The sequence below is a fragment of the Motacilla alba genome, chromosome 3 (genome assembly GCF_015832195.1).
Source record: "Motacilla alba alba isolate MOTALB_02 chromosome 3, Motacilla_alba_V1.0_pri, whole genome shotgun sequence".
NCBI classification, from domain to species: domain Eukaryota; kingdom Metazoa; phylum Chordata; class Aves; order Passeriformes; family Motacillidae; genus Motacilla; species Motacilla alba.
The window spans coordinates 30,700,623-30,722,019 of NC_052018.1; the positions used below are offsets into that span (position 1 = coordinate 30,700,623).

The 21,397-nt window shown below is 38.4% G+C and overlaps 1 protein-coding gene across 3 annotated transcripts in view; it reads left to right on the forward strand.

Annotated features, from left to right (window-relative positions):
- Nucleotides 1-21,397, forward strand: part of KCNQ5 (potassium voltage-gated channel subfamily Q member 5) — a 278,519-nt gene that overhangs the window by 171,676 nt on the left and 85,446 nt on the right. The gene's annotated exons all lie outside the window — the stretch shown is intronic.

The following is a 21,397-nucleotide window of genomic DNA, read 5'->3' on the forward strand; positions in this document are numbered from 1 at the left end:
AGCTGCCTAAAGGTGAACCCTCCACCTCATATTTCAAACATGTAAGAGTAAAACTCAGTTAATGTAGGACTTAAAAATAATTGAATTGCACTGAAGTTTAATTGGTGGCAATTAAGAGCAAAATAAAGAGTGAAGGTTACCTCAACAATTGGTGATTCCTGTGTTTTTGTACAAAAAGAACACCATATTGATTACAGTATTTTCTTTCTGTAGCAAAATATATTCCTTGGCAAAAGTATTACACTTTATTGTAAGGACCATATATATAAGTCATCAAATTGTTATTTACATCAGTAATATAATAATCATATGTGAGATATCAGGAATTTTTGATACGTCAAATTTCTAAGTAAGCCAGGCAAGAGGGTTCCTTCAGTCTTGCTCCAAGGAAGTAACTGAAACTCACCAAGGAGTCTCCTCCTGCAGGATACATCTTTCCCTTTTTCCTGGAAAAACTTTAGGCTTGGTTGTGCTGAGTAAATATGTAAAGAATTCTCATTTGCTCTAGATTTGGGATTATAGAGAATATGCAAATAGTTTTTAATTGTCATTTAGCTATTTGCTTCTTAATATGGAGGAAAACATTAAGCAGCCCGTGATTTAAAGGTTTGCTAGATCAGATTTTATACATAGGCACCAGAAGACCATCTACCAACCCAATTTTAGGTAGGGTCCTTTGCAGGCAAGGGGAAGGAAATGTAATGACTTTCTTTTGAATGCCAAACAATGAGTAATTTGTTGTCTTCAAAATTGCTACATATGTTATATGTCCATAAAGTGTTAGGCAGTAAATGGGGTTGGATGCTGATTACATCATACCATTCAATGTGTTTTTGAAAATATGAAAATTGGGCATTAATCCATGCAGAATATGAAATGAAGAAGTCTTCTTGAAGAAGAGAAAGTTCATCTTTCCTGTAGACAATCTCAAGGTGCTTTTTTCTCCCACTGTAGTAGAGAACAGAATTCTAAAAATATGTCTGAAATCTTTATTTTGCTCCATAAAAGTTAGCTTAGAGGGAAGGTGGTGATTTGCAGATAAATTTGCAGGTTTTATGTGGCACAGAGATTTTCCTGGGAAGTTGGGTGGGTAACTGAAAGATGCTGTGTCAGCAGCACGCACTTGTTTGTGGATGCTGGAAGGAGAGCTTTCACTGGAAGTGGTATTTGTTAGAGCGTCTATCTGCAGTGCTGCTTAGATATTTGCTACACTGCCTGGAAAAGAGAGCAATTCACTGAGCATAATTTTTCAAGGTTAGTAATTGCCAGATACTAAATTTTTTCCTCATCTTTTTAAGGTTGGGTTTTTTGGTAATTTTTTTGGAGACAAGCATAGGTGGTGTGTTATGGTAGTTGAACTCATCACATTCATTGGGTGTTCTAGATAATGTTTTTCCAGACATTTTCTCACACACCACCCCCAGACCTTTGTTTTAAATCTCATGCTGTCACCTGGATGGGTGAGAGAGGGTATTTTTGGCTGGCAGCTATTCTGTTGGCCTGCCTCGAAGATACAAAGTGTGGACCACAAAATGGGTTCTGATGAAACATACCATGTTTTCAAAGAGGCTTAGCTCAAAGGATTGAGCTTGGATGCTTGGCTCCTCCTGTGCAGTAAAATTGTGTCTGACATCTGTTTAATACAACTACATGGAGCTTAGAAGCGAAGGGCAAGCCTGAGGATTCAAGCTGATGGAAACCTGCTGCCAATGCAGTGTGTGTGCTCATGTAGTTTATTAATCTTGTCTGTTGTTATTACCTTTTTATCTGGATCCTGTTGACTTAAGATTTGTATGGAACTCATGGAAAAGATATGTTTTTGTTTTCTTTGTTCGCATGAGAAGTCTGTTGGCGTAAGTCTTCAAAGGCATTAAGTCAGTAGCATCATGGAAATTTGGCTATGTTTTGAGCACTTGAGCAGCTATAAAAATTAGACTAGGTTATTTTAACAGTCTATTGTTCCATAATCTATCTCATCTTTCTTTCTATGTTTTTTTTTCTTTTTTCTTTTTATAACTTTCAAGTCATTTAAAGCTGCTTAGCTTTTATTCCAAAGTTCAGTAAACGCTGTTACTTATTCTGTAAGACTTTGTAATTTCAATATTATATATCCACTAGATAAGTCAGCAGAAAATGGAAACACAATCCAAACAGTGGAGATCTTTGTATATGAAAGAGTACCTCTCTTTAACAGAAAAATTCTCAAAAGGTTTTTTTTTTTTGTTAGAGTGAAATAAAAGAATTAAATATGCTAATGCAATAGAGAACAAAAACAGTAGAAAAAAAATTTATTTCACCCTCTATTTCTTTTGTTGCTCTGATTCAGTTACCCTTGATTGTTTATTTCCTGTTGCATGATCTCTTTGCTGTGGACCCTTGGCAAGTGTTCTGCTGTTGTTTATTCTTTACGTTTCCTCTCTTGACCCTCCTGACAGGAATAGAGAGTTACATGTCCTAACACAAAGCTATGGCCAGCACTCATTCATGCGCCCAGAATGTTCTTCACTGCAGAATCTCACTACATTCATGCTGACTATCTTTACAATATTCCTTCTGCAAGACTTCCATTCTCATCTTGCTATTCATTTTTGGGACAAAGTCTTGCTATTATCTCTTAACAACAAAAATACTCTTTGCTCGTGCAATGTGGGAAATAATTTTATTATTATTTGCAATACTTGAAGATAATTTCAATTGTTTTGGGATTTGTTGCTGTTACGCCATGCTATGTAAGAAACACCTTAGTACTCATTTACTGAATTCCATTTTATATATTCTTAACTAAGCCTCTGTTATATTTTGTGTCAATAATCCATATTTTGTGTCATTTTTCCCAGTAATATACAACATAAAATGCTACCTTTAGTTTCTTTCAGTTTTGTCTTCAAGGCTGTCTAAACAAGAGCATGGCCTAAAGATTTCTTGACTTGTGCTTTTCAAAGTGCAAAGTGAAGGTTGGGTTGGTTTTTTTTTCACAGCCCATACAGGGGCTCTGTATATATAATGCTACTCCCTGCATTGCACCTCCAGCTCAGTAGCATCAAGTGTCTCTTCACTGGGAACTCCTCTCAGGGTGACACTTAGGTTTGGGAAGGGAAGCCAATGGTCTCTCACCCACACTGTTAATAATTCACAGAGAAGCCTGCAAGATAGAAAATGAACTGGAGAAAACATGGATTTGATATCTTGAAATAATTTGGAGTTGTAATTGGCTCTTTATCTCAGCCTGTGAGCCTAATATCTAAGCCTGTGATACTCTATCCAAGACTGTACTTCCTATGTACTGAATGCTTTCCAGACACACTTAAGGAACTATAATTTGCCACCTAAATATTATAATCTAAAGTCTCTATTCTCTGATTTAATACTGGAAAATGCATTTTTTAGCAATGGGAAGATATTTTAAGCTGCGCAGTTAATTTCAACCACTCTTCTTAGGGGTGATTCTTCTTAGCAGTCAGTTGGTTTTAACCATTACCAGCAAAGTATCACTACTTTTGTTTCACAATACTGTGTGATACAAGAGAATATTCTTATTAAACTGTAGTCAGACCATATTGTGATTCATAGAACCACATTTGAAATCCTCTAAATGTCTTTCAGGGCGAAAAGAATAAAACTATTGTCACATTTCTTGGACTTAATTTTGAAGGAAGACTGTAGAGGGTGCAAAATTTGAGGAACTTCTAAAACATCTCACTGAATACATATACCCACATTTGCAGCTAAACACCTTTAGAAAGCGTTCCCTCAGGTCTAAGCATTTTTGCAGCCATCGCAACAGAAAGCTGAATCTTGGTTTCAGACTTGATTTTGCACTGTTTCCATGCACACATTTCTTTGACTTCAACGTTTATCTTTCACTGTTGACCCTTGTGTGCAATAATATTTACTATATCAAATTTTAGAGGTTTCTAAAAAGAGCTGGAAGCTTTACTAAGAAAGTAGTTTCCTTTCATAAACGAATCTGATTAGTGCTGTTCTGTATTACTGCTTGTGATGTTATTCTCAGCACTGTAGCAGGGAGGGGAGACGTGTAAAGTGCTGGCTGAAACAGTGTCCTCAGCATCTTCCTGAGATATTTACTCATTGAATATCAAGGTGTGTGATGTATAATCTTTTATTTCTTTTGGATTCACTTCTATTAACAGATTTCCAAGGACCAAGAGTAGTGAGAAATGGCTTCTCTGTATTTTGATAGTCCACTGGTGTCATGTAACCTAACTGACACTTCAAGTATAAGCCCTGGAATTTGCTTATTACGATGCACAGCTTTTCCTGAATTTCCCATTTCATTGTAATTTTCGAGCTTTTTCATAGCATTCATTAAAGATATTCAGTTAATTTTTTGAAACTTGTGTTTCCTTAGGTCTACTAAGAATGTCTGTTTGTGTGATGACAAAAATAAAAATGATACTCTTCTGTAAGAGATCCTTAGAGAAATTTATTTTAAATATTGTATGTAAGTTGCACTCTTACACCTTCAAAATCTCAGATGAAGTCAGCAGGAGCTTTTGTGGACACTCACGAGCTAGTTTTTATGGAGTCAACCTGGGATTGAGGGTACTGTAATTGTGCCAGGCTGGAGCACAAGCATGAATTACACAGCCTGTCTGGAAAGCTGGGTGAATAATGGGCCAGCTAGCCTGAGCTAACCTCTGTGCTGCTTTGGCTGCACTTTGTCAGAACTCAAGTTAGCTCATTTAAAGCTGACCTGGCAGGCTGACACACTCTGTGGTCTCACTGTGTCTTCACACCTTTAAGTGCAGTGAAGACCCATCTTTGCTATAGCTTACTGCAGCTGATACACGTTGCTCAACCAGATTTGTTATGAAAAAACCAGCTGATTCAGGAAATCTTAACCTCATTAATGTTGACAGCAAATTTTGTTGCTCATTCTGTCAGGGATGGGATGTCACCCCACAAACATGAAAATTGCTCGTTTCTGCGTCTCTTAAAAAGTACCCTTTTGTGTATCAAGGAAAACCTCTATATTGCAGTGGCAGTCAGGAAGGGATCTGCTTATGTTAAGCCTTTTCCTTATAAGCCAATGGTACTGAAAAAAAATACATTTCTATGGCCTTGTTGTTGCTAAGGAAAATATCTCAGAATAGTGGGTTTCTGTCTGACAAACTAAAATCATATTAATTGGGGTATTTTCACAGTTAAATGTTCAAGAACTTGGTACGAACGCTGCTATGTGTCTCTGTAACAGAGTACAGAGTAACAGGGCAACAGAGACACTCAAAACAGGCCAATTGCTTTAGTCAAAAGTGAACACATCCAGTTGTTGATTAGTTACAACACGAGGATTGATGGCTTGTTTATCCAAATGTTACAAATTCTCTGGTTTTCAGTTTTCCTTTTGCGGTAGCTGTTGCCTCTGCTATATAAATGTGGTTACCAAAATGTGGTAACTGTATAAATGAGGGAGAGAGCCCGTGGTGATACGGATGCAAAATATGCAAACAACTTCAGCTAAACATAGCTTTACCATAGTTTTGTTATATAAATGTCAACTTAAAATTAAATGTTATGGAAACATTTCTTTTATCTTTATGGACTCTACCAGCTGCACAGTTTTCTCAAGTACAGTTTACATTTATGATGTTGTTTAAATCTATCACATACATTCAACATGCACAGAAGAATTTTTTAAAAGCAAGCTGTTTGCATTTGTGCAGTAATTACCCAAGGTCCAGCTTTAGTCTTCCATATGCAAGACAAGTTTCTGCTGACTCTAGGGGGACCAAGAGTCACTGAAGCTGCGAGCAGCAGTTTGATTTTTTCAGAGATTAATGAGCTGAAGACTTTTTATATTTGCTGGTTGAGGAAATATGGTATCCTGGGGTGCATTAGGAAGAGCATTGCCAGCAGGTCGAGTGAGGTAAACCTGCCCATCTACTCAGCTCTAGTGAGCCAAATCTGGAGTTCTGTGTCCAGTTTGGGGCTACTCAGGACACAGAAGACAGGGAGCTCCTGAAGCAGGTTGAGCAGAGGACTATGGAGCATCTCTCTTATGAGGAAAGGCTGAGAGAGTTGAGCCTGTTCAGCCTTGAGAAGAGTTGACTGAGAGGGGACCTCATCAGTGTCTGTCAGTATCTGAAGGGAGGGTGCCAAGAGGATGTTTCAAGGCTCTTGGTCATGCCAAGCAACAGGACAAGAGGCAATGGGTAATAAGTAATACACAGGTAGTACCACCTGAATATGAAGAACATCTTTATTGTGTGGGTGACTGACACCAGAACAGATTTCCCAGGGAGGATGTGTAGTCTCCCTCACTGGAGATATTTAAGAACCTTCTGAACACAATCCCCTGCCACATGCTCTGGGATGACTCTGAGCAGGGAGGTGGGACCAGATGACCCACTGTGGTCCCTTCCAACTTGACCCATTCTGTGATTCTGTGACCCACACTGTATCATTATTTTCATGGGCAGATTTCACAATATATTTGCCAAGTAGAGATTTTTTCCCCTTTGGATGTTTTGCAATGCCATTCCAAATACTGTGTTTTAGCCCCCATTTTTCCTCCATACATCTGATATGAGACTTACCTAGAAACTGCAATAATAAAAAAAGGCAGTTTTAAAATTAAGTTGTGTGGTCCCAACCAGCTCCTCCGTATCAGGCAGGTTATAAACATATTTTGAAATAGCAGTGTCTCTTTATGCAACAACAATATGCTATTGTCCTGTGGTGCAAAGCAGAAATGTTAGGTACTATACATGCAGTTGAAGCATTTGAGTGGCTCAGCCTCGTAGTGTAGCTGTCTGCCCAGAACTGATCTGGTCATGAAGCTACAGAAGCTGGCAGATGGAGATTATTCCAGACATATCACCTCACTGTGAGTCATGGAAAATAGACACCAGCATTCATTAATGCTGCAAACCTGCTTGACCTGACGTGGGCTGGGTTCAGTGGTCATTGGATTAGAATTTGGAAATAAGAGCTCACTTCTGTTTGTAACTTCCCTTGTTCCTGAAAAATTATTTATTTGGTAGCAACATATAAGGATTTAAAAAGTCAAGATGCAAACAGATTAAATTAACAGGAGTGGTGGTTGACAGCCACTCAGAATGCCACACAGACGTGGCAAAAGGGCAGGTTCTAAGGAGTAGGTTCAGGTGAACAAATGAAAGTATACATCTTCGTAGTGCTGTTTCTTTTTTTGTAAATCATTCACAGTTTATATGCATGCTGAAAGTTACCAGAACTGAGATGAACAACCTGATAGCAGCAGAATTGTTCAGATCCTTAGTCTGAGGTTCAGGAAGCCCCTAAGCCACAGCCTGCTGGTAAAGAACCAGCTTGGCTCCTCCACAGTCTTCCTTTCATATCTGCAAGGCCTGGACAGGCTTTGGTCTGTGGTTGTCCAGGCAGTGAAATGGCAAAGAACTTTACAGCAAACTTTATTCCATGAAAACCAGACTCATATGGACTTGAATTACCAAGCTGACTTTTCTTTTTTAAAGTCTAGAAAAATCAAATTATTTAGAGAAACTTTCAAGTGCTTCATTTAGCTGTCACCTGATCCACATTCAGCCAGCCACAGACTTCCTGAGGCAACCGGCGAAAGCAACTGAGTGGGATGGTTTGGAGTTTTTTCTTTTGGTCTGTGAAGAAAAATCAATCAAAGACTTTTAGTTCCCCTCTCCCCTTTCCTCTGAAGCAAAAAGCTGCATTTTACTTCTTGTTAAGTGCTAGAGATCAAATCTAGAGTTAAGAAAAGGTCTTCCTGCAGCTCAAATTATCAGGGACTCAGTAGGTATTTTTGCTTTTCTCTGCAGTCAGGCCAAGGTCTGCCTGCATAGCCCTTTTCATATGATGCCTGCAGCTGCAGGGCCTTGTGGATGGGCTGTGCTCTTCCCATGTCCCAAAAACGTGGAAAAGTTCTGTCTTGTCTCATGAAGTGCTGCAGTCACTTGTCACACTCAGTCATAAGCTCCGATAATTATATCAATATTCATTTCTTAAACGTAATTCTCTCTGATGGTCTACCTTTGTGCAAAAGCCTTCCAGCCATCCTGGTTGTGCTTGCATTACAGCACACTGCCTGAAGGAGCCTTTTCATCTTCAAACAGATCCTCTAGGTCTCTCATTACAAATCCTCATTCTTCCCCTACACTCAAAAAAGCTGATAAGGTGGGCAGGTGTAGCATGTGCCCTACTGGACACAGCTAGAGGAAACACATTGTGGAAAGACAGCACATACCTGCTAGAGATGATAAATAAATTTCCAAATGAAAGTGCTGCACTGCTGGACACCCGAACCTCTGCTTGGGCATTTAATCACTGTATTGAGCCTCAAAAGAGCTCCTCAGACTAATGAGTATGGCAGCTCAAAACAGCTACTCAGGGCTTCTGTGTCTGAAGATACCAGCTAATTGCTGGAAAATCCTTCAGTGCTGGTAAAGAAATAATAGTTTATATAATAAATGTATCATTAGTATGCACCCATTTTTATTTCACTGGCACAGGTTTGATGATATTTCTTGTCTTTTCAGTAAGATAAAAGGAATATGAACAAGTAAGTCAAGTTACAGCAAAGTAGATCCATGTCTATCATTACAGTAAAAACAGTGGTTTAGCTTTGCTCTTGCCTGGGCTGGAGGAAAAATAACCAGCAAAATAACAGGAAAGAAAGTGCTAAGAATAGAAATGCAAGTGATGAGAATTCTACCATGAACTGTGAAGTTATTTTGAGTTCGGGGGTCTCGATACTGAGACTAGACCACCTTTAAGGTGCCTTTCAACCCAAACCATTCTACGATTCTGTGATTCTGCAGTTCTGGGATTCTGTGATTAATGTTTTACAGCTAGAAGAAAAAAACTCAGTGAGGTTATTGGAGTAAGGAGGAATAGCTATGAGAGAATAGCACCAGAAGGATGAGAATGCAGACTATCCCAGCTCATGAAGACAACTTGTTCTTAACAGAGTAGATTGAGTGATGCAGTCTGGTGAGCTGGAAAAAAAAATAACAAAACTGCTTGATGATTAGACTTTGAGGAGTAATGTGATGCTCAGTGTTTCTTATGTAAGAATTGGAACTACATGTTAAGAAAAAAAAATGTAACTGTGCAGGCAGTCAGGTGTTGTACCAGGCTGTCCAGAGAGTTCACAGCCTCCTTCCATGCAGACACTCACCACTCGACTGGACACGACCTTGAGCAAACTGATGTAATTGAACTTGCTTCTGCAGGGCTAGACAAGATAACTGCTGGAGGTCCCTTCCAGCCAACACAGGACTGTGATTTTTATGATCTTCCTTTGTAAAAGAAGCCACTGTAACTATAGTTTCATTAGAGATTAATATGCTGATTTTGGCAGGTTATTGGTTACTTATTTGCCTGTGATTGTCTGAGTTCAGTGATGCTCTGGGCATACTAAAAACCTATTTATTTCATACAGTTTTATAGGAAGGTTTGACTCAGTGATCTTCTGTTGCTTTGGTTGATTGGGTTACTTTTTTATCTGTGTGCTCTCATATGAATGGATGGATACTGTTACATGATTTTTCAGTTAAATCAAGATACCCAGTCCTGTTCCACATTCATTCTGTAAAGCTACATAAATGTTCATAATGTATCACAAAATACATGAAAAGAGCAGAATTTGGTTTTTTATGCATAAACATATAAAATGTTTTTGGCTCACCCTGAATCCACTCTTCCACTTGTCAGGCTTTCTGAGGAATCAGGAGACAGGCAGACATGCATCTCTACTGGAAACAGAAAAACAGTGCTCTCACTACAAGGAGATGAAATCAGCTGGTGTATCTCAATTAAGAACAATTCCTGGCTATGCTGGAAGTGCTCTGTCTGGGTGCCATAGCTTAAATCACTCCTAGCCTAGGAAGGACAAATTGTCAATTCTACCAAACTTCTCCTGTGCACTTCAGTCAATATTTTAAAGACAGTTATAAATTTAGACTCCAGAGGCTCGTAATTTGCAAAAGCTCTTCATTGCCTACTCTGTACTGATTTTTAATGTGAACCTTTATGAGTTGTAGGAGGCAAAATTACCATGTATCTCAGCTTCACATTGTTAATACAGGAAAACAACACTGCTGTGTCTTATGATGGAGTTTTCTGGACTGAGTACACTGAAGAGAGTATTATGCTGTGTTCGGAGTCACAGAGAGGTATTCCTTTGGCTCTCAAAGAACTGGAGTCATTCTTAGCTAAAATATACCAACTAACTAGACCTCCTTGTACTGACAGAGGTGTTTTTCTCCTTCTAGCAGAGATGCATGTCTGCCTGTTCCCCAGGTCTAGGTAGTTACTAGCATGGTCCATGCAACTACTGAAGGCTAATACTTTGTATATTGAAGTTCCAAGAAACTGACTTCATCTGTGTGGTTAACAAAGGGATCTCCAGGGCTTCTTCTCCAGCCTCGGAAGTATGCAGTGCTCAGCAGTAGGTACTGACAGTCACCTCTGATCCAACTGAGCACATGGAATCACAGAATCATAGAATGTTTTGGGTTGGAACTGACCTTTAAAGATTGTTGAGTCTAGTGCACCTGCTGCAGGCTGGGACACCTGCAACTAGATCAGATTACTCAAAGCCCCATCCAGCCTGGCCTTAAACACTTAGATAAGCGCTTACAGAATCATCCTGTGTGAAAGGAAACTGATCTGCCAAAATGGAATTCATATAAGACTATCTCTATGCCTGCAATATGTCTGATAAACACAAACTTGTTTCACAGAAATTTCTGAGGTAGAACAATTTTGGCAAAGAGAGAAAGCCACTGCAAGATAAAATGTTGGAAAGTAAAAGCACCTTCATGTGTTGTTTCAAACAGGCAAGCAGCAGCTATAACGTGTTTAAGATCAAAGAGCAAGTTTTTCCCCATATGGAAAATAAATTATCGCTTTGTGCATTTAACATTCTGCATAAGCGCAACGGTTGTTCCAGAACCTTTGCAACTCAGCATTTAATAAAACAATTCATTATTGAAGCAGAAACATTATTGTTGCCAAAGCAGTGCATAGGCACAGCTTTGGCATGTGGAAACCAGAGAGGTCTGAGCAGCAGCCTTTCAACACCCCAGCAGAGGTGGGCACACGAGGTGCTGCCCTCCCACACTGAAGTCACTGCTGGTGCTCTGCAGCCCCACCTTGAAGGGACTTCAGAATATCTTGTTTGGTGCATGGAAGAAATTATGTAACACTCTTTCCAGCTGGAGTGATTATGAGATAAAAGACTCTGAAAAATAGAGTAAATGAGTCACATCATTGGACTATGACTATAGAGACTCAGACAGAATAAAGGCTTATTGTGAAAAGTGTTACATCTTGCTTTAGGTCTCAAGACCTAAACAGCACTGCAAGAATTTTTCTGTTCTCAAAGTAGTGTGTGATACAAAGCCATAAGCTGTTTGTTGTACCCTCTCCAGCAAGACCTAGTGCTTGACAAAGTGTATTTCTGCCCTTAGCTTTTAAACACAAAGAAAAAGGCATATGAGTAAATAGGTGGACGCCCCACTGCCCCCTCAGTTTTGAAACTTTGTGCTTCTTTCCTGTCATTATTATATGGATGAGCATAGAGAGGAGATAAGTGCTGCTGTAAGTAAGTTAAACTCAGGAAATTTTCATTTTTCGTTTGAACCTTGCAAGATGGGATTCTTCTTTTGCAATCTCACATGCTTCTGCCATCAGGTTCTGATCTGTTAGTACTGCTGCCTAACAACAAGAAAGGGCACTTCAGATTCCAGAAAGTGCAGGACTTATTTAGATTAAGGAAGACAAGACTAATGGTGTGGTATAAAACTGAACACTCTTGAGCTAAAGTGCCGTGATTGATTCTTAGAAGTAAGTTTAATACTAACAGTGCATTATGTTAGAAAAATATTCTGTGTTCCATTTATATCCTTGTTTACTACTGGGAGAAAATGATAGGAAATTAACAGGATTTTTTCTGCTCTGGTGATATTTATGAGTCAGCTCATAATTCCCAACACAGGCCATGCTTCCACTGAAGTCAACTGTAAGGTTTCAACAAAAACCAAGACCTAGCTATTAGTTTCTAGGAGTAAATAAAATTAAAGAAAAAAGACCTAGATCTTGTTACATTTAAGAAAAATTTTATATGGTAATTCTTGATAACATTATGGCATATTTCTGCCAAATTTAATGAGCCCTGGCATTTATGGCTGCTTAAATTTCTGTTGTAGCTGTGAGGGACATTGGGGCTATAAGGTAGCCTGGACTTGTAAATACTGTTATGCTTACCACTTTTTTTTTTTAATTCCATCATGAATATATGGGTTTTTTCAGAATAGACATGCTCTCTCCTTTTTAACACTCCACAATGGAGTGCTCAAAAATATTATTCTGTATTTCAATGCATTAAATATGATAAATCATTCCTGTCTTAATCAACTTGCTGAATTGAAACATCATAAAGTGATCAAATTAATTAGTATCTCTGATTTTTTGTCACTTTGTACCATTCCTCCAACAGCCACCACAGGCTGATACAATGATGCGATATATTACACCTCAAAGTTCTGATGTTTCCACTTAAAATATTTTTTTTATTTAAAAATAAATATTTTTTATAGTGTGCTTTATTTTCTTATCTACTATTCTGGTTAACATGTGAGATAACCACATTTAATGACAGCAAATAAATTGGAATCCCCATACAAAGCCAAGTATTCCATAGATTCTCCATCTATATAATGAACTTGAGCATTGCTGCCACAACAACCATGCCATTCTGCAGCCTGGAAAGCTATTATTGGAGAATTTGTGGGTACTTCTTTGTTCACATGTCTGGAAGGATAAAAAATTGTAGAAGTAGCCAAGGGTTGCTAAGATGCTTTCTTGAGAGATATGGTGGAAAGAAATCGCATTTGCTCATGTACCACAGTACAGTATCTTTGTATGACTGCCTTTGAGTGTCCCTTCCCCTAAAAAACTCCCTAATTGTCAATGTTGTTGACTATATATCAATGTAAAGCAAATGTAAAATCAAAGCAAAATCCAGTATATAATATACTACAGGAGAAAAATAAGAGAAATGAGGAAATTTGTTTTTGTTCCAGAGCTCTTCAATAGGATGAAATAATTTAGGTGAAAATGCACAGCTGACTCAAGTACTTCCCACAGTGTCAACCTCTCATAATCAATTTGGGCTAATTGTCTTAATCCCAAGTTTTTATTTAAATATGTCAATAAGGAACCTGAATTTGAATGATTACATTTTCAATAGATTTTTGTCCCTATCTTTACCTTTGATTAAGGTGTAAAACAGTACTGAAATCATAGAATCAAAGAATATTCTGAGTTGGGAGGTACCTACAGAGATCATCAAAGTCCAACTCCTAGCCCTGCACAGGACAGCCCCAAGAATCACACCATGTGCCTGAGAGCAATGTCCAAATGCTACTAGAACTCTGGCAGGCTGGTGCTGTGATATATCCTCAGGATGTGAAATATCCTCATTGCAAATTACAGCTGATTTGCTAAATAGGCTTGTTTGATATTGTTTTTTCAACACAATTACTTGACATCCAGAAGTACCTATCTGTAGTAAAATATGTACAGGCAAGTCCAGAGAAAAATTTCATCCAGATACATGGTACCTCCCAGGCCAGACCCAGGAACTGTCCAGGAGAGTGGTGTTTTACCCAGGCCAAAATCATTCTAATGGCAGCCCTCAGCTTTTAATGGTGTAGACCATCAGCAGCCATTGGGAGTGTTGCTCCCTTTCACATTACTCAGGGATCCAGCTGAATCAGAGTGAGTGGGATTACCTCCAGAGGATAGGGTAGGCAGGCTATTTTTCTCTCAACACTGTGTTTCCTTCTTAGTTTTAGCTGCCAAAGCCAGTGTCGGCACTGATGGCCACCGATGGTCAATTAGGCAATGAAGGTAACTGATGAGCACCAAGCAAACAGGCCACTCTTGTGGCATAAAAAATACCCAGCAGTCCTACAATCTTTCTGTTCTTTTAAATTTGCTCCGTTACTTAAAAAAACCTAATCAAAGGTAGTGGCAATATTTTTATCTTAAATCCTGAAGACCCAAAAATATGATTTTTTAAGTGGATTATGCTGGTGATTACAGAACATATTTCTTTCTTGCACATCTATACATTCCTTATATTAAGAATTATTTTTCTCATTAGCAAGACATCTAAGTACAGTATGTTAGCAAACACTTTTACAGAAAAAGGTTATTTGAGTACTTCCCTTTGCCCTAGGCTGTAAAAAAGGTTAGAAATAGAAAAATTATTTTAAAGAAAAGGTTATATAGTGGTGTTTATTTCCCTAGCCTAATATTGTAATTTAAATTTTCTCCACTTCATTATAATAAAGTTTTCTCTTAATTTTGTATATGCTCTAAAAAAAATTATATAAATTCTGCAACCTGTGCTCAGTGCTAAAGACAACATAGTTTCTATTCCTATTTTAAATTAATTTTCTTGTGAAGTATCTGTGGTCAAGCAAAGGTCACTATGCAAGCTACCAGACTTGTCACTCACTGGGTGTTGGAGTTATGTAATGCAAAAGAAAAAACTTGCAGAGTTGTCTAAATACAGATTTGATTTACTAAATTAAGCATTCATATTTGAAAATGTTGGTCTACAAAAAGACCTATGCATTGAGAGTGAAAAAAGGAGCATTTTGTCATTTTCCACAGATTTGAAGCAAATCAGTATAATGCTTCCCAATCATTACAATAGTTAAAACCTGGAGGAGCACATGCTGTATTCTTAACTTTCTTTTATCTCCTGTTGAAGCAAATGAAAATAGAAAATATCTAGGTCAAGTATCTCTGAGCATTAAGAAAAATCATTTCTTGTTTTGTTGTCTTGTCTTTCCTTTTGAGTGAATGTGCTTGCTCAAGGAAGTATGATGCCTCCTATTTTAGAACCCTAGAGAAACTTACCTTGATGTTTTAGTTTTTGTCTGTGATGGAATGGATTATCAAATGTTCATTTAATGACACTTTTATTTGTGCCCCATAGGTACCTGAGCTATTTGATTTGCTTTGTTTTGATATCATCTCCTGTTACAGCCTCTCCATTGCTTTGTCAATAGAAGCCACATACAATCACTTAGCAGACTTTGCTAAAATTACGATTCCTTAAAAATATTCCAGAAAAGAACAATTTAGGTTGACAACACTTTTTTTTCACACTGCAAATGTAAACTGTTTAATTCTTGCTAAACTGTCCTAATTTTTAGAGAGAGTAAATCATCCCACATTGGAATGAAAAATATTTTTAAAACAAAATTTATCCATCACAGCCTGACAAAAGTCACCTTTCTAAAAGAGTTGCTTCAGCAACTCAGCTGCTTTAGCAGTATGATCAGTTATTTTAAAAGTCAGACATGAAATTCCAATCAAATTTCTATATTTCTGAAAAAGGTAGCAATTAACCCAAAGAAAGAATATATAAAAAGACAGGTTTGCTGCAGTGCTTTTTTCTTTTCAAAAGTTATTGATTAGGATTCCTATCCAGTTTATTTTCCCATTCTAAGACTGTGAGGTCTTCATACTCTACCTCTCCATGGCCAGGTTGTACTATTTCTTGGTAGAAGGCAGTGCAGTATCAAGTCATCACCATGCTACACTCTTCCACTTGAGGAAAATGTTGAAGTGCAAGTCATTTTAAAGGAAGTCTACAGAAGAAATTTATGAGCTTTTTCTATGGAAGAACGCTTATTCTCCATGCAGCTTTTGTCAAACATTCTTAACAAATTGTAATAACCTTTGTCATATCTCATTTTCTTGCATAAACAAGTCACAGTGAAACTATAAATGATGGAAAATTTAATCCACATGGCTTGCACTATCAAAACTGTTAAACTGTATTCTTTTCCACCATGTCAGCAGTGCATTATCTGTTTTATAGGAATGTTGAAAAGATTACTTTTTAAGGGAGATACCGCAGGACCTGTGTAAATGTCTGTCTCATGCCTGCATTAGATGACGTTTTCATTTTCAGTTCTTCCTGAAGCTAGGAAAATGCTTCAGTGTTTCTCTTTCCATGCTTTCAGAGAGGACCTTCCCAGTCAGCTCTGATAACTCTGCTCAGAGGCACCAGGAAGGGCCCAGAGGCTGAGGCTGCTGGCAGGTTTGTGCTGCCTTCCTGCCTCGAGCATTCATGTCTGCTCTGGGATGAAAGGTGGTACACCAGCCCTCAGCTGAACACCATGCATAATTCCTCCTCTGTGGGAACTTGGTGCCTTGAAAATTGTGTTTATGTATAGAAGTAACTCCTGGCCCAGGAGATGATGTTTTTTCTTCTGTCTTCCCCAGCAGCTGCATGGGATACTGAATCTGTAAATTCTCCCTTTCACACATCAAGAGGCTTGAGAGTGCTGATAACATCTAGCCAAGGCACATCTGTCTTTTTGCTTTTTGTGCGAATTTTTCACCAAATTTAATAGTCCCTATGAAAGTGTAACAGTGCTATGAAAGACTGTCTTTCCTTCCCTTTTTACAAGGGTTTTCTCTGGGTATTTTACTCATTTATCTAAACCCGTAATGTATCTATTGGTGCTATCCATCCACTATAATCTTCAGCACATTTATTTATGCAATGCCTCACACAGATTTTTATGTATTCCAGGACTAAAAATCATGTAAAGGCAGCACTTGGGTACTCAACACAGCAAGATCCTGATCACTCTCAAGAAAGCATGGTCACTGCCCCTGGCTGTGGAAAGAATTACTTATGGAGGGGCTCAAATAACTTCTTTGAAGACTCAGACCTCATGAATGCAAACAACTTCCTTTAAATTTGCAGTAACTGCATTAGTATACCAGGGAGAAAAGTAAGAACTACTTTTCGGTTGTAGTTAGAGTTAGCAAAAGCTTTCAAACATTTTCTACCTTCCATACAAAATACAGGATAATGGCAATGCCAACGGTTTGCAAACAGTTTTGGCCATAATCCTAAATGCCCTTACTTGTATGGAGATTAAATCAGACCTCAAATAATACTGGAAAATAACTCTGGTGGTCTAATCACCTAATTATGCCACTTTAACAGTGATTTTTTTTTTATTATTTACAGAAGAGGCCACAAAAGTTTGCAGATGTTTAACTTTTGATTATTTTAATTCTAGCAGTAAGTTATGCAGCAAAATAGCTCTTAAAGATCTTCCCAGGGTGTGTTTTTTCTCCTCATGATACTCCTTGAGTAATGTTTTAACAATTGCTTTTAGCTGAACATCCTCTTCCATACGAACAGACCTTAAATCAAACAGTAGTAAAATTCTGCTGAAAATTATATAAATGGAGAATTGGTAGGTCCTAATTAACCAATTAGAAAAGTTTATGAGAGGCAGATTGATTAAATATCAAAGCTTCTGACTTATATTATCTTTCATAAACTGGCTTTTTTTCCAATTAGTATATGCTTTCAGGAGCAGGGGAATAAGATGAAAGGGTCTGCAACAAAACTGATTACTGCTGCAACAAAATGGAAGTTGCTGCTTTTCATAAAATACAAGGCTGTGGCAGTACTTGAATAATTTTATGGGAAGTTGCTGCCTAAGGCATATGTTTTACTGTCTGATACTGAATGCATGAGGAAAAACCATGTGTTTTTTTCAGCCTGAAAAATTATATGATACAGATTGAATCTCTAGAAGCCAAATATAATTGCTCAGTGTTTTGCTTTTTACTACTCTCTACCTACAGCAGCACAGTCTTGTACAGCATGTATCATAGCACACAGTTCAAATGATGGCATGGGAAAATACTTTTTCTTCTATTGAGGGTTATCAAATTACTGTCCAGGGCTTAATGCAATCATCTACACTTCATCAGTCACTGGAGAAATAATTCACAATAGGAAAGAACAATTTCTGATAAACCTTGACCACTGTGATGTTTGAACCTGAGGGATTACTTTATTTTTTGCTGGGTAGATCCTCATTTAACATTCGGCCAGGTGAAAGTTGTTGCTGCAGCCTTCATGCCTTCAGTTCCAGCTGGGAAAAAGGAGAGGTGCTGTCCTTCACATGGCCTGAGTAAACAGATTGCACTAAAAACATGCCAAGTGAATCCTCACTATTAGTTTACTTTGAAGGAAAAGCACTTCAGTGATATATAAACTACAGAAAATATTCCACTTTTGTTTCTAGCATTGTGTTTTACAGCACCTAAATGTATGCTTTTCATTTTGCCAGGCTAGTAGGACTGGGTTTCTCTCCTGCATAAAATGCTTACAGTTTAATTTTAGACATAATGTGCTGAAGGGCACTAAAAGAAATGTTCAATGTTGGAGGGAGGAATGTGAGACTGAGGGCCAATATTTGAATATGTGGGTGGATAAATACAAACATTTTTATTTTGTTCTATAATAATAATAATAACAATAATAACAATAATAGTAGTAGTAGTAGTAGTAGTAGTAGTAGTAGTAGTAGTAGTAGTAGTAATGATGATGCTCCATGCCTTTTGAGATTCTGGAAAAACTGAGAGCAAGAGTTATAGAATTTTGGGAAAAATTCTTTCCAAGACTATTTTTATGTATTGCTGTGAGGATTGTTTCTGCTTTTCATGGATAAACTGCAGAACTATGTCAACCAGGTGCTAATCCACACTGCACCTGGCTTTCCTGAATATTTGCTTTTATTTTGATTAATACACTGCTTAACTGTACTCATTCCCTCTCCTGACTCACTTTCCCCATCTATTGTGAATAAACACCTTGCCCAAAGTGATATTCTAAATCATACTCCTGACAGACTATGGAAAGCAAGTGGTGGGTAAATGGATGATGGTTTTGTGTAGGGTTGGGCTGTGACTTAAAAGGATCAGGTTTATTCCACATGTAAAATCTTTCTGTGTAGCCTTAGGCTAGTCCCTTACCTTTACTGTGCCATGGTCTCCAACTGTGATACGGGAACAAGAAACTTTATTTTTTTCCTGCTGTGTCTGTTTTCCATAATTGTGCTATAAGAAATCTCTTCCAGTGAAAACTGGTACTGTGTGTTTGGATAAGACACAATACAACTGGGCTTCCAATTTAGGTGGTATTACAGGAATAAAATCAAACAAGAAATTTTTAATACCTAAACACAAAGGAAGTAAGCAAATGTCATTTTAATTGATTCAGGTCTAAAGAAACTCAGCAAAAGGAAATTACATTCTTTTACTATAAATTCTTAGTCGCTTAATTTTATTTTGCCCTCCATGCAAACCTTAATGAGAAGAAACCACATTTATGCCTATATCAGTAGCATGTAATTATAGGGGGATTGCATCTGAAGGCTGTAGCAGCTGAAATTACCAGTAATGTTCTATGAGATTTTTCCATTTTTATAAGTGATGGGGAGAAAAATTGCTCACAAGATGGATTTTTGTCACTTATCATGGAATCACATAATCATAAAAAAAATAGAATTGTAGAAAAATAGAATCACAGAATGGTTTTGCAGTTGGAAGGGATGTTAAGATCATCCAGTTCCACCCCCCCTGCCATGGGCAGAGAACCTTCCACTAGACCAGGTTGCTCAGAGCACTATCCAACCTGACCTTGAACACTTCCAGGAATGAGGCATCCACAAGTTCTCTGGGTAATCTTTTCCAGTGCACGCTCACAGTAAAGAAATTTTTCCTAATATCTCACCTAAATCTTACATCCTTCAGCTTGAGGACTTGCCCCTTGTCCTATCACTACATGTCCTTGTGAGGAGTCCCTCTCCAGCTGTCCTGCAGGCCCCATTTAGGTAATGGAAAGCTGATCCAAGGTAGGCTTCCTGGAGCCTTGACTTCTGACGGGATTGGATCAAGGAAACCTTGATTGTCTCAGCGTGTCTTCACAGGTGAACTGATCCAGCACTGAGATCAGTTTAGTGGCTCTCCTCTGGCGGATGTCAATGTCTTTCTTGTGCTGAGGGCCCCAGAGTGGAATGCAGCACTCCAGGTGCAGTCTCACAGGAGAAGAGAGGGGGAATCACCTTCCTCATCCTCTTCTTTTGATGCCGCCCAGGATGTGGTTGACTTTCTGGGCTGTGAGCATGCATTGCCAAGTTATGCTGAACTTTTTGTCCACAAACATCCCCAAGTCTTTCTCCCCAGGGCTGCTTTTGATCCATTGTCTGCCCAGTCTGTACTTGTGCCTGGGATTGCACGAGACTTGAATGAGTTTTTTATTAAATCTTGAAGCGTGTGTTGATCTTCACCTTTCTCTAGTCTAGAAGATAAGACTTGCCAATGGTGTATGCCAAATGTGCGCTTTACCTTCCTGGATACTATTTTATTTACAGGCCTTAATAGAATTTATATTCAAGCTCCTACCATATTTGATTTTTAGAGTAGTACTTCTCCCAGCAGTTAAGTGATATGCTACAAAATGGACTTCCAAAGTCTTATTGCATTGCAAATAGATATTTTCTACTAGAAATTCCGAAGACTAGACTTTTATTTCTATGTAATGTATTGGATATATTATAGCACTCCTCTATTACATCACTATGGAAAGTCTGTATGTTCTGTGGGAAAAAGTAATCATAGCTCCTGAAGCTCACATGTATGCAGATGCAATAATATATTAATGTTATATCCAGTGGTTAGAAACACAGAAGTATGTAGGTGTACCAAGACTCTGTGAGTCTTCCAGTCCGACCTCCTGCTCAAAGCAGAGCTCACTTCAAAGTCAGACCATGGCCTTTTCCAGCCAACTTCTGCAGTCTTTGGGGGCAGAGGTTTCACAGTGTGGTGCATTGACCCTAGCAGGACACTGGGTGCCCACCAGAGCCTCCCTATCACTCCCCTTCCTCAGCTGGATGGAGGAGAGAAAGTGTAAGGAAAGGCTAATGGGTCAAGATAAGGGCAGGGAAGGATATGTGTCTGCATTAATTACAATATCTATTCATGTGGGTTAGAACATCAGCTAATGAGTCCCAGCAATTCAGACCAAAGTCAAAGGCCTGTTCTTTGTTGGTTTGCTCAATGTGCAGCGTGACTGATAAGTGTTTTAAGAAGGAATTTAGCAAAACATTGGTAGAATCAATTATTACTGGGTACTGGTTAGTCAGTTCATGATACTGTGGGTAAAGTGAACCTCATTTCTGATCCAGTTCATAGATGGTTTCACTAGCACAGTGGTATTGTTGGTGAGACAATGCTAGAGGAAAGGATTATCCTTACCACCAACAGTATCTGTGTCAGGGCAATACCAGTTCTGCCGGCTCATATCTGCAAACACGCGTGCTGTGACTGCTAAGGGTTGGACATGGGATATGCAAGAATTTCTGCAGTGATATCATTTCTTTGGATCTTCCTCACAAAAAGATTTAGGACTTTTTGCCTGTGTGTTTCATCAGTATCATGAAACATACAGGCTCATGCAAACTCAAAATTGTGCTCGTGTTTTCCTGAATGTAACTGCTTGGCTTGTGGCTTGTGTAATTGT